Source organism: Hylaeus anthracinus, unplaced genomic scaffold (assembly GCF_026225885.1).
Source record: "Hylaeus anthracinus isolate JK02 unplaced genomic scaffold, UHH_iyHylAnth1.0_haploid 11997, whole genome shotgun sequence".
In the NCBI taxonomy this organism is placed as follows: domain Eukaryota; kingdom Metazoa; phylum Arthropoda; class Insecta; order Hymenoptera; family Colletidae; genus Hylaeus; species Hylaeus anthracinus.
This window is the reverse complement of record NW_026534344.1, coordinates 15650811-15662564: the sequence shown is the minus strand read 5'-3', so window position 1 is coordinate 15662564 and position 11754 is coordinate 15650811. Positions and strand designations below refer to the sequence as shown.

The following is an 11754-nucleotide window of genomic DNA, read 5'->3' as shown; positions in this document are numbered from 1 at the left end:
GTTCGATTTACCTTATTCATTTATTATATTAGTTATGTGTATTCTTTCGTATTATTATTATTATTATTATTATTAAATACCCATAGGTTTATGTAACCTCATGTTTAATTACCCTAACAAACTATATCTCACTTTTTATTTCCGGAAAAACGACAAAACTTCTTAGTTGCCTGATAGTTATAATAGTATGCCCTGGAAGGTCTATTTTAGTTAATAGTCCATTCTAAATTAACTCGTTATTCTTTAGGTTGTTATTTAGAGAAACTACGATGTCGTATTGTTGTCTTTCTCTAATATATTTTCTGTAGTGTATGATGATATACAAGGTTTTGAAAAAGTAACAGACCTATCCCTTATCTCAGATTCTTTCCATTATTAGAAAAAGCGACTCGACGCGCAATTTTATGATTGAAAAAGTTATGTTTTTCTGTAACCTCGCATTTGACTTTGACCTTAAAGGTTATTTAGAAGTCAACTTTCATTTCTCATATAGGAACCCTTACTTTTGAGATCAGATTCGGAAAGAGTTGGAAATTTTACGTTCAGATATGGTCTCGTTTTATTTATTTATTTATTTCTTTATTTATTTATTGCTTTAAACCATACAAGGTTTATATAGCATATACATTACAAATTATATAGTACATACACGGTTATTTTACAATATGACTTAGAGTATAACTTGAATGTACTTCATTTCACCTATTTATTTACAACTATTATATATATATTTATTTACAACTATATACAGGGTGTCCCAAAAATATTGTAACACTTTGAAATAGGTAGTTCGGAAAGTGATTTGAAATAACTTTTTCCTTAGCGAAAATGTTGTCCGAGGTTTCGTTGAGGAGATATTAACGGAAAACACTGACCAATCAGAGCGCGCGTATACCGTTGGAGCGGCTGCGGTAGCGAAGGCTATGTGCTAAGCGGCCGCGCTCGTACGCGAACAAGTGACTCGACGCGTATCGAAGAAATGCTCTTACGGCATACGGCAATTATGCTCTAACGGCATACGCGCGCTCTGATTGGTCAGGGTTTTCTGTTAATATCTCCTTAACGAAGCCTAGCGAACATTTTCGCTAACGAAAAAGTTGTTTCAAATCACCTCCCGAACCACCCCTTTCAATGTGTTACAACATTTTTGGGACACCAAGTATATAGGTGTTACATAATTTCTAAATTCTTATCGAACATTGTTTGAAAAAGTTATAAATCATTTTCAGACCTTTTATATCAGGTTTAAACAGGAAGGAACTAATGCAAAGAGGGAAACAGTACTTGCTTTTAAGCAGATTTGTTTCTAATGCCTTACGTTCGTTTTCATAGTCTGGGCACTGCCATATAATATGATTCAGGTCTTGGATTTCTGCTCCACACTGACAAGCACTGTTAGTTATAAAGTTAACCCTTGCCAATGACCCATTTAAATTATAGTGGTTGACTCGAAATGTATTAACGAAAACTAAAAAATCTCTGGAAAGACCAAGTCCAGTGTACCATGGTCTTGTTTTATAGCTTACTATATCTATGGTCGTAAGACATAACACGGGTACAAATTGCAGTGGTCAAAAAGGACCCATGATTTAAATTTTACCTCAGGGTTAATTATAGGGATACCTATTCCAAGGATATCTCTAGTTATGACGCCGGATTTGGAAATAGGTGGATGCTTGACATTCGGAATAGCAACTTGAAGGTTATGATCAAGATTATAAATGTATCGAAGTCTGACTAGTAAGACTAGGAAAGTGTCATACGACAATTTTCCTGAAATTACCCTTATCGAATTTGGAGGTGGGTTCGACTATTTTACGAATTATTTTTACGATTGTTGCGAAATCAAGTAAGTAAGGGTTTTTGGGGTTGCCGATAACGAATCTCAAGTCCATTTTTAAGAATTAAAAATGGCGGATCCAATATGGCCTTCGCATTTTTTCAAACATTTTACACCCTGTTAAAAAGTGCGAAAATTGCAAAAAAATTAGAAATCAGCATAACTTTGAATTCTCTGACGCACAGCTACACTATGCAGCCAATCGTTTCTGCGCTTGCAAACGCTTTTTTGCCAAACATCGGGGAAAACTCTGTTATTTTGTTAGATTCTTGGACTGGACAGACTGAAAAAAATGTTGACAATATTGATAGAGACAATAAAAACGCCCAAACTTTTACGATTCCCGCTAGAACCACTGCTTTAATTGAACCGCTGGACGTTTTCATTTTTAAATTTTGGAAGAATTTTGTGTGTATGTTCCACTGCATTGTGCACACATTGGGGGTTTCTCTCTAATAAAGAGGTATTGGTGAGTAGATGAAACTTCGTATGGCCTAGTATAATTCCTGAGATCACGACCTGATCGTATCTTGGAAGAGGATTATACTTTTTTTGAAGAAGTCTTTTATTATTGTACCTTCAATTTTCTTCTATTTCTGGTTTTATGTAAAGGACTAGAGTTTCTGGTGGCAGGTTCTTGTTGCATTGATTGGAAAATGATAAATTGGCTACTTCTTTATCTGCTTTGTCCGCTTCCGTTTTCATTGATGGCGAGGTGGGTGAGGATCTTGGTTACTGTAATCGAATTATTTTTTGGAAATTAATGCCATGGAAAATTTTTGATATTTATGGATGCCAATAAACGGTCGTTAGATCAGCTGGAGGATCACCGAAGATATCGAAATATTTGCAGTGGTTGTTGATTGTAATTCCATTAACATGTTTTAACGCATTGAGTTCATAAGGAATCGACGCTTTTCAGAGCTTTCTAATTTTTTTCATCAACTCGTCGCTGATGGCTGCATATTTAGTATCGTTTGAGGGTTTTGAACTACTCGTGTATCAATTATTAGGTAAATAACTTTTTATAATTTTCAATTTTGAGATGGATCTCTGCTGATGTATCTATTACTGGAGTTGTTAACACTATTTTATATGCAATAACAACATTTAGATGACTTTTTGATCAATTATTTCTAAATATAAAATTTAGTACATCGTAGATGATTTACGTGGTTCAATTTTTCTAAAAAGATTTGACACATCATAGAAATCATAGTAGTGCCATATTTATGCTGCTAGCACAAGCTGTCAATACAAAGAGTACATTTCGCCTTCGAGCAAAGAAACCATAAAACCCCTATGAGCGATCGTAACCGGAAAACGAAGAAGAGACTCGAGACGAGGCAGCAATGCCTTTACTCTAGGATCGACTGCGAGAGACCAATAGAAACCGTTTCCGGGTAGAAGGCTTCATCGGTGCGGTTAGCACGATGCCCCAAAGCGAATTGACCTCAAGAATCCATAGGTCCAGGACGGTCGAAGCTGAAACCATCGTCCCTCTAATCTTGCCTGTTCTTGTATATGTATGGTTACAGCAGTGGTTCTTAACCTTTTAAATCTCGTAGTACAGTTTAGAAGAAGATTCTTAATTACGAAACTCACGACAGATAGTTTAACATTGAACTACCGATACCCAACACACACATTTTTATTAGTACATTTAGTCCTCTGTTTCAATAATTGTTGCCAAAAATTGCGGAAAGAATATTAGCAATAATTCAGTCATTTGCAAATGAAGTTGAAAATACATAGGTCTAAATAACAGCCTTAATAGTTTTCGCGATAAAAAGGAAGAACCTGGCCAATTCTTGATTATGAATGTATAGTTTTCTCTTTCGCTTTGTGTGTTTTGTTACTTGTAACTGCACGAAGTACTATAAATTGTATCGTTTACTTATAATTCCTTTTCGTGACCCAATTTGTTTGCACTTCGTCCTTTTTTATGTTCGTTGTTCAATTATTAGTGAATAAATAATACAATTTAAGTAGTGGTCTGAGTTTGGGACTAATTTTTTTATCAGTGTAGTGTAGCAAATTTTTAATCGTATAATGCTTTTTTTCAAAACTAGTCAAGATAGTGTCACTAAATTCTATGAAACTGTGCAATTAGTAAATCATAGATGCAAATTTCCAAACAAAAAATTTATTAGATCTCTTGCCAGACATTAATAACACAGAGTTGGCATCTCCACGGTTTAGTTATCCGTTGAAATAGAATGATTCAGAATTTCTAGATTAGAGTACAGAACATAGGTCCAAATAGAAACTTGTGTCAACTTTTAGCTTCATTAGTCTAACTGGTTAGAATAGTCGAAAATGAGTATAGATAGTATCATTAAGTGAACGACACAGCAGAATTGGCTCCTTCCTGGAGTGGAAGGGTTGAAAGCAAAGTTAATGATTAGATATTGCGTCTATTATAATGATAATTGTTGAAGACTGCAAAAGGTAAAGATTTATTAGGTCTGCTCGCAAATATTGACGTCACAATATTCATTGTCTTTGTGTTACCGTGGTGATCCGAAATAGAGTGATTAAGAATCACTGGATTGCATGGACCGTGGTATGAAGAAGAGCGTCGCCCGGCTACAAAGTTCGACGGTGGAGGAAGAGTGAAGACTGAGAAACAGATAGTTAAAAAGAAAGAAAAGGAAGGGAAGGTAGGAACAACAGGGCTAAAGCGTCCCACAGACTACTCTGACGTGACGTGGGCCCACGTGAGACACGAAGCGGTGTCAAACTGGCGCCTGCGTGTAGCTCATAAAACCAACCGTTGCACGGCATCGTCAGTTGATTTCTTGAGCTACGCGCAGACGCCAATCTGACACCGCTTCGTGTCTGACGTGGGCCCACGTCACGTCAGAGCAGTCTGTGGGACGCTTAAGAGGATCGAGCATCTAGATCGCGGGGCAACGTCGCGTCCGCCTGGACGGAGACTCGAAAAATGGCCTCGGGTCGGTTTCCGGGTCAGGCGTTCTTCGGGACGGTCGAGTATCAAGTGTCATTACCATTGCCTCGGCTAGTTGTTCCGGCTCTGCTCGATATGCTACGGGGATGTCTCTACCCGAAGCGGGATTTGCCGCTGAGAAAACGACGAGTACCGTATGTTCTACGACCACTAGGCCACGAAGCGAATCTAGATGTAGAACGTCCAAGTGTTTCCAGTCACGCCCTCGCACGATTTTGCGTCTCTTAGAATACCTCTTCATTGAAACAAAGTATCGTCGTGTCCGACAATGCATACCATTGGACTTTTAAACGAGATAGAGAAAAATAGCGTTCCGTGCGTCGAGTCGACGACCTCATTAAAAATTACAAGAAAGTTGAGACAAATGTGAAATCGAAATGAGCTGTCAGTATACACGCCAAGCAATTGACTTTCAGGCCGTGGATATCTAGGCAAATTTTTAAACAGTCGGAGTTGTGTGCAGTTGCATGCCGTCTTGCAGATGATCCTTTGATGATCCGTTCTAATGTAAAGCAGGTAAGTAGTAATTTAATATGGAAAGTGAAAGATCCGTTCGTACAACAGTAATGCGCATTGTTTTATTGCGTTCTATTTAATATACATTTTCAGTTCATGTGCATTTTTGTTCCTAACAACGACGGTTATAAAACAAGAAATTGGTCGACGAAGGCGACGGTAGGAAGCGTCGAGGCACTAATGCAGTTGAACGCGTGCATTTATCACGATTAGACGCGCTTCGTATATAATATTTCTTCTACTTTATTTTTACATAATGTACAAAGTAATTGAATTTGAAGCAACTCAAGATGGTGACAATGGAAGTGTTGGTGTTGTACGATCGGAGTGGCTTACGTCTTTAAAAATAGAATGCATGTGGCCTTCATATAAATTAATGGCAAAATTTAATAAAACTTTACAAGGCGGGATAATGCCCGTTAGTGAACGTTACATATCCAAAAGTTGAATAAAAGACTAACATTACAAAATTTCAAATAAAATATTTTTCAAATATACAAATTGGTTTTTATTTTAATTTTATTATTCAATTAAAGTATAAATCTCATATGTAAAAGAGATAATTTCCAAAAAACATTCTGGAAGCTGTTTTATTGAAGTGTAGTAGAGCCAATTGTCTGCCTACTGTTAGTTTATTGTACCTAGTCAAGAGTTGGCCCTACGGAAAAGAATTTTCAGTTGGCCTTTTATATTGAAAGTAACGTGGGGCCTACATTGGATGGGTGATCGTTGGCTTAGTTGAAGAAAAGGGTGACAATCCTAACCGTTGGCTAACCGATATCACGTCAATGGCCCATCAAAATGCCAACAATAATTGCTACTATGGTGGCTGATACGCTATTTAGCTTTTTCATTTTATCGCTACAGTGCGGAGCAGTCACTTTACATGAGTTGTCACTAGGATCTGAACGTCAGCACTGTTGAACACAGCATTTTAGCTGCGCATAGTTAGAGAGCACCGAATTTTTCATTATGTTATACAGTGTCGCCTTTGCACTTTGCTGGAAAGCACCTTCATGTACTGGCAGCTCATTTCGAATTCACATCTTTTTCTACTTTCTTGAATTTTTTTAGGGGGATCTTCTATTTTTCTATGATTACTCTTTAAGTCCTCCACTTTTTCATGTACTTGGCGTAATTTTTTTACTTTTTTGAAGTTTTTTATGGGGATCACACTTCTTTTTACAAAGATAATTTGCATAGCGAATGACTTCAAATAATTTTCATATTATACGTATAGTATTTTGTGTACAGTTCATGATGCGCGAAGAAACTTATGGCGCTGAAAGCAACCTTTGGCGCGGAACGTATTGAACATTGAACTGTAATAACAACCAAAATTAACACCTTTTGAAGAAAAGTATGTATGCATTTTTAGCATTTCGTCGCCAAGCTTGTTTTTCTACTTGTAATTATATAAATACTAAATACTAAATACTAAATACTAAATGAATGTTAGTTTTGTGATTTATACACAGATTCCTTATTTTTTTAAGGAGTAAGATCGTTCTAGAAACTTCAAAGAATCGATTTTTTTTATTAATGTGTGTCCTTAAAGTTTTAAGATCTCAAAGAGGTCGTTGTCGAATGCTTTCCCATAGGCCAGTCATATTAGACAATTTTTTTGCCAAACATTTTAAAATACTGTTAAGTTGTATTTTTTATATGTTGTTAGAGACCATCCAGATAGTATAAATCCAGATTGGGAACCCTAAAAAACGTGAACCAGCCGAGTTACAGCCGAAAAACTGCGAAATTTTCGCACTTTTTTTTACTTTTTCACAATAAAGTCACCAAAGGAGGCATTTCATTTTTTTAAGTAGATAAAATTGCCTACAATTTGAGACGTGTTGGAGCTCTGTAGCTCCATTAGTTCCAGAGATGCAGTTCTGGGAAAATTGACAAATTTTCCTAAAAAGTGGAAGTTGTAATGTTTGGCCTACTTTCGACCAGTATATTGACATAAATACTCATGCTACACTTAACTCATGTGAAAGGAAGTTGCAGCAAATTTAATTACCTTAATTTTAAGATTATAGTGGGATCTGAACCTATTATATTTTTCTTTTTAAATTAACGAAACCCAAAAGAAGTAAAAATCCGGTTCAAGAAAAAGTTGTAAAAAAAAAGTATAATTGGTATCGTAGGTATTTTGACTTACACTGTCATTTTCTGGAAATCTTTGGTGGAGGTAGGGGCCCGACAAAAGACTTTCCCTGTTTACTATCGCGAGAGCGAGGAGGGAAGATGTCTTCGAGGTCTTCTGTATTTGCGCCACTTCTTACAAGAATAAAACTGTGTATTTATGAAAAAATCACTAAGTATAATTGATATCTAAAAATAAGTCAAAATACCTACGGTATCAATTATACTGTAAGAGATATCAACTATACTTAGTGACATTTTTATAAATACACAGTTTTATTCGTATAAGAAGTGACACAAGTACAGAAGATCCCGACGACATTTCCCTTCGCCCGTTTCAGGCCTCGAGTAAAAGGTGTTCTGAAATCTTAAGTACTAAAGCCGCCATTTTAGAAGAAAGCATATAAACAAATTTTGTTTTTCACATTAATATGCATTTAATAAAATGCCGTCCTTGAATTTTTCAATGTTTTTAATACATTTCTGAAAAAAATTCTCGAAAGCGAATATACTATATATTTCATATGATATTAATTTCATCTGAAAATGATACATACAAACCATATTTTAGTTGCAAATTACCGTAGAGTTTAAAATAAAAATACAATAGTTTTTTATTATAGTAAGCGTAGAGTCTACAATACATAATGTGTCTCAAGCCAGATATAGAAAACAGACCAGTTTCCGTCCTTTAAGTTTTCGAAAGTACGCGATACGCATGGCACAAAGTTTTGTTGCAAGAAATTTAAATGTTAATGATGAAGTGAAAAAATGAACAAAGAGATCCACTATTTCTAACGCACAATTTACTGTGTTAAAATAAAGAAATTAATCTAAGATGTTTATCAGTAAATTGAAATACTGTTAATGAGAAACTAATAAAATTAATGACAAGCATTGAAGTTGTTGTTGGTCTTTTTTAAAGGAATATTCATAAAATATTGGAAAGTGTCTAAGGAGTACATTAGAGTACAACTACATTGCAAGTAGTTGACCGTAATATTCTTAATTTTATGTCTTTTGATCGACACTTAACAATTTTATCTCCGTCTATAACCTTCTCCGGACAACTTCCAAGCCTGCGAGTCCCCTTCGCTTCTATAAGCTCTACATACAAAGTTTAAATTAAAAACAGTTTTCTGGTATGGATAGAGATACCTGGCAATTCAGATTTTGGCAACTTACCTTGTAATTAAAATCGATCAACACTTTACAACACTGGCTTTAAAATATATTGAATGATATATTAAATTTCTATTTCCTTTATATTCGATTATGTTAAATAACCATTTTGTAGTTGGCGCAAAAATAAAAATTTTTAATTGGCGAGCGGCAATATTGCAGTTAATGTATACATCCATACTATCTACATGAAAATACTGTCTCAGTAGCTTTGAGGCATTCTTTTTTGCGGGGGCTGAGGTGGAAATATTGGTTACTGCTAATGTATACAGGGTGTTCAAAAAAAGCATTCAATATTTATATGGTGTATAGGGCACACTGTACTGAGTAAAAAAGCTTCAGTAAACATAGGTCCAAAGGTCAACCGTTTCTGAGATCTAAACATTTTTGTTTGCTAGTATCATGATTAACTTACTTGCTTCCATCGCATGCCATGTTTATGTCAGTGTTTATAAATTGCGTTCAGAATGTCCCCATTCAAGTGCCGACAATTTCGTCAATTTCATTTTTTTAATTTCGTGTACAGAAATGAGCAGTGGACACGTGGAAAATCTTCTATAAATATCGAAAACCCAGTAGTAAGTCAATCATAATACTAGCAAACAAAAATGTTTATATCTCAGAAACGGTTGACCTTTGGACCTATGTTTACTAAAGCTTTTTTACTCAGTACAGTGCGCCCTATACACAATATAAATATTGATTGATTTTTTTGAACACCCTGTATACTCTATGAAAATACTGTCTGAGTAGGTTTGGGATAGTATTTGATGGAGGTGGCGACATTGAATAATATTAATGTATGTGGTGTCTAAAGTATACATAATGATAGCAATAATTTAAGGGTGTACTATTTTATAGTATTATTTTCGCGGTAAAACCGCACGACGAAAAAGCATTAACGGAAACGGAAAGATTACGGCGGCTTCTATCAATACAAAGAAACACTCCAAATCATCTCCCAGCGAACGAGACACTTAGAAAAAACAACTGAAGCCCAGTTTTCTGTTAATCACTGCGGAACTGAGGATTCATCAATTTTTGCAAATTCGAGCATCATGAAATCAGCTGTCATTAAATGTGAAAATTGTCATCTCGATCGTTTAATTTCTTGCAGAGTTACATTTAAAAAATAGGTAAAAAATGAAAAATCGCAAAGAGTTTTGATATCTGGACCACCGGGGAGATATCCTCTACAAGATGCAACAGGTTTCATTCCGATTGGTTAAATCATCTCGGTGTAATCGGCGAACATACCTTAAAAAAAAAAATAAAAGACACAACAACTGGTAACTGTATACCTTTAGAAAATATTCCGATATTGCATACATCATCAACACGTGATCCTATTACTGTTATAAATGCAAGTATAAGTCAGAATTCCTACGAAAATTGGCTTAATGTTTTTGATGCAACACCAACTGATCACGATTACAATTTACATATTCAATATCCATTTTTTACAGAATATAAAAATGAAATTATCAATTACATAGCTGGTTTTATTAATATTAAGAAGACTCAGGAAAATTTTGCACTGTTCTGAATGCATTGAAGCATTAATTACACAAAATACAGAAGCTAATTGCTACTTAATATTAAAAACAGGGGTTCGTTATTATAACCATTTACATACATATTCATAAAATACTTGATCAATTGAATATAAATAAGTTTATAAATGAAATTATGTTTTACTTTGTAGATAAAAATACATTTTTAGACTTAAGGGAGCACATAAATGATTAAGATTTTTTCGCTAATCACTGTAACCATTTATTGTGTGCTATTATACAATTGTATGCAAAAACAAGATTGACACATTATATACAAAGCTCAGAAATAAACGATATACATAAATTCAAAAAATTAATATTATTTAAAGGTCAATAAAAAAAACATATATTCTGTACAAATTTTTTTTATTTTCCTTTACATTCCTCGTATTATATTAATGTGTCCTTTTTATAAAACATTTACATTAATTATTAAATAAAAGAATGACAGAAATACATGCTCTTAACTCCAAATATTTATATAACAATGGAATATTACAAATAATATAAAATAAAAGTTAAATATAAAATTTACTATATAATAATTGAAATAAGTAATTTTTTTAAAAATTTAATATTTAGAATCCAAGATTGTTTGAATACTTCTAAATTTCCTTGCAATGTAAAATCTTATATATTTGGTCTTAAAAGATAATAGATTATAGATAATAGAAAAGACTGTAGTATTTTTATTATTATGCACATACAAGAATATATTAAATACCATAACAGTGTTACAGAATGATTAATATTAGTTTCAATTTTCAGAAACAACAGATTGAAGATCACTGATCGTCAGTTACACCTCGTATAAAGGCTCGGTTTATACATACCGTGTATTTTCATGTACCGTATGTCTATGCTCGAGTTATTGTTCCGAGTATCACAAACATAGGAACAATGACAAATCGATCTTAAAATCCTGGGAGTTAAGTTTGATCGTTCGATGACCAAGTTTTGAGTCAAGTCATTCTGTGATCGAAGAGATGTCATTGGCTGCTCCATTATTCTGAGATGCCCTGTTCCTCACGATGCCGCGATGCCAATAGAAACACCACCAGCGAAATACGAGACTCTTGAATTTAAGCGCTATGTCACATAGTGGAGTATTTGCGCCGAAAAGCCGCACAAAAGTCAATTTCAAAAATTTCACCTAGGTCAACAATTTTTTAATGTTTAAGGTAGTCAAATATGTGAAGAATAATATACCAATATTGTTTTTTTTTCATTTATGCACTCATAAAGCAGTGTACTTCGTCGAAAGTTACAAGTTTCGTGGTATACATTTCTTCGTCAGTCGTCTTTGTGAAACAACGTCTGCTTATAACCGATCTTTAAATGTTTTGACAAAATAATATACATTCTTGCATTTGTTGCGTATCGCTACTTTTGATAGAGATAAATTAATTCCCATGTCACTCCTAGATGGCAGCGGAGACCCGTTTGCCCGTTGTTATGGAATGTGAATGAGCCTTTGCGTTTGGCAATTCTATTTGAAGTTAGTTTGGCGCCAACTACGATTTTCTTGAATTTACGGTATTTCG

General features: G+C 34.5%; 1 protein-coding gene across 1 annotated transcript in view; it reads left to right on the top strand.

Moving 5' to 3' along the window:
- Positions 1-11083, top strand: part of LOC128889223 (uncharacterized) — a 240123-nt gene extending 229040 nt beyond the window's left edge. Inside the window, exons 3-5 of the mRNA XM_054146674.1 lie at positions 4373-4503; positions 6582-6687; positions 10979-11083. The gene's annotated coding sequence lies outside the window, so the exon portion shown is untranslated. The remainder of the gene's footprint in view (positions 1-4372; positions 4504-6581; positions 6688-10978) is intronic.
- Positions 11084-11754: the final 671 nt, after the last annotated feature.